We start from the raw sequence: 2,913 nt of genomic DNA, 5'->3' as shown, positions 1-2,913 counted from the left end.
CCCACCCTTTAATCCTGAGGTTCATCTGCCGGGGCCAAGCACGCTTGGACGGTGGCAGCGAGGTCCTCAGGACGTAGATGGATTGCCTTATGGGCTAACGAGCTCCATCTGCCCGGGGAGGGGCCCCGACCGGGAATCGAACCCGGGTCTCTGCAGTGACAGTGCAGTGTCTTTTCCCCTAGACCACCGCTGTACTCAGTGCTGGTGAGGCCACCCCTGGAGTACTGTGTCCAGTTCTGGGCCCCTCAGTTCAGGAAGGATGTCGAGGTGCTGGAGCAGGTCCAGAGAAGAGCAACCAGGCTGGTGAAGGGACTGGAGCACAGGCCCTATGAGGAGCGGCTGAGGGAGCTGGGGTTGTTTAGCCTGGAGAAGAGGAGGCTCGGGGGAGACCTCATCACTCTCTACAACTACCTGAAAGGAGGTTGTAGCCAGGTGGGGGTTGGTCTCTCCTCCCAGGCTGCTATCAGTAAGACAAGAGGGCATGGTCTCAAAGCTCCGCCAGGGGAGGTTTAGGTTAGATGTTAGGAAGATATTCTTTACAGAGAGGGTAATCAGGCATTGGAATGGGCTGCCCAGGGAAATGGTGGATTCTCCATCCCTGGAGGTTTATCACCTTTGGAAAAAGTGGCAGGACACTCAGAAGGACTACAAGGATGTCGTGAGGTTACATAGGGAGAACATTAGAAGGGCCAAAGCCCAACTAGAACTTGATCTGGCCACTGCTGTAAACGACAATAAAAAAAATGCTTCTATAAATGCACTAGCAACAAAAAAAAGGGCTAAGGAAAATCTCCGTCATTTCTTAGATGCGGGGGGAAACATTGACAAAGGCTGAGGTACTTATCGTCTTCTTTACCTCAGTCTTTAATACTAAGATAGGTTTAAAAAAAATCAAGTTATCTGAAGTAGACATTTATTCCTACTGACTTTTTTTTTCTTTCTTAAAAAATATGTCTTTCAGACAGAATTTACCCCCCCAAAACAACTCAACTTTCACTTTAAATTAAGTTTTCTTTCTGATAGAAAAAGAAAAATAGTGTTACCTATTGTGGAGTCTTTGCAGGAAAATGGAGGCCTGGTGAACAACCCATATTACCAGCTGTGAAAGAAGCCTCAGGCTTCCCATGGGAAGAAAACTTAGTTTACAATTGACAACTGTGGACTTAGACTAACTTCCCATGAGAATGGAATTAGTTTATAGTCAACTTGAACAGGCTTCCCATGAGAATAGAATTAGTTTACAATCAACAACAATTCCATGTTGTGAGAACCTACGGTGGGAGCTGGTACCCAGGTGCAAAACATCGACCCTGCATCTTGTCCAATGAACATGAGGCATGGACTCGTGGACAGACTGAGCTATCCAATCCCCAGACTTTATTCCTGCACCCACGAGGGTACAAAAATGTATAAAATGTGTGCTGTGTGTCTTAATAAACGATTCATTGCTTAATCATATTGGTTGTCGTGATGGATCCGTGCTCCTGCCGTCCATAAGTGGCGCCCGGAACCAGGGACTCCTACTTAGCCATTTTTTCTCCGTGGACCCCGTCGGCGGGACCTGGACGGAGGAACGTTTCGGCAAGCCGCGTCCTCGGAGGACTCAAAGGGAGAACTCGGAAGGAGGACGGGATCGGCAGCTGCTGTTTGCCTTCGAAAACCCGGACGGAGGATCAGCAGCGGGGAACGGAGTGCAGGAAAGGCAACCGTTAGCAGGACTGCCCCGGCCCTGGGAAAAACGAGCTCGTGTCGACAAGGACAGGTCGGGAATCTCACCCCGTACAGGTGAGCGGTTGGGTAGGAATGGGGGCCTCTCCGAGCAAGGAGGAGGGGGCAGTTATGAAAGTCCTACAACATATACTCTCTATGAGAGGGGTAACATATGAAACGGCTGCTCTCAAAGGGCTGTTAAGATGGGCTCGAGAGCAGGGGCATCTTTCCACGGAAAATTCTGCATTTGAGATCCAGGTATGGGATGACATAGGAAAGGAACTGTGGGAGGAACTTAAGGCTCTAAGGAGCTTGCTCGCTATGGACCATTGTGGAGAACGGTGGTAGAAACTTTAAAATCCATGAAAGCTGAGCGCCAAGTTACTGCTTCAGCCTTTGCCGCGCTAGTAGGCGGCGAAACCAAACACAAGGAGGGCGGGACAGAATCGGCTTCCCAGTTCCTCTTTGCTGTCACTCCAATCCCACTGCCAGCTACCGTGAAGGCGGCTCCTTCAAAATCGTCAGCCAGTGCTTCCGGGCGGACGAGTGTACTTCCAGCTAGCGCTACAGCGGCGACTCCTTCAAAATCGTCAGCCGGTGCTTCCGAGGGGACGAGTGTTACCGACTCTCCCGTCCCGCGGGAAGCAGTGTCCGCTCCTAAGCCGTCCGCTGAACCGCGGGAAGCGGTGTCTACTCCTAAACCATCCGCTGAAGACGCGGAGGGAAAGGGTGTTCCTGTTACATCAGTTCGGCAAAAACAACTCGATCCAGAAAAGGTTCTCCCCCTGTGAGACCGCTCTCCGTTGCGGGGATCGGCTCGGCGTCAGCGGAGCAAAAAGGAGGAGAGAGGAACTCGCTGTTCAGCGCGTAGAACAGCTTCGTCATCGCGATCGCCGTCACCCCACGTCCCTTCGTCTCCAAGTTCGGACTCTGACAACGGGCCAGAAGCTACGAAGAATGAAATGCAGATGAAGGAGGTGTTACGACGCCTGAAGGCGGCGGAAGTCTCGGTGGCACCTCTGGTTGCACAGAGGAACCGGAGATGGGACGACCCTCCCGCGCCTACTCTGTCACTGCCAAACCCTCCCGTCAGTGCACCAACGCAGACACAGACTCCTCTCAACACATTCCTGCTGCTTCCCCCTCCGCCGCGGTTCACGCGGCCGGAGCAGGGAGGAGGCGGGAGCGGGCTGCAGGGAGGAG

This window comes from Empidonax traillii, unplaced genomic scaffold (assembly GCF_003031625.1).
Source record: "Empidonax traillii isolate 1590-97213 ecotype Southwest subspecies unplaced genomic scaffold, ASM303162v1 scaffold1489:size101094, whole genome shotgun sequence".
Classification (NCBI taxonomy): Eukaryota; Metazoa; Chordata; class Aves; order Passeriformes; family Tyrannidae; genus Empidonax; species Empidonax traillii.
The sequence above is the reverse complement of the archived record's forward strand: the minus strand, read 5'-3'. Positions refer to the sequence as shown.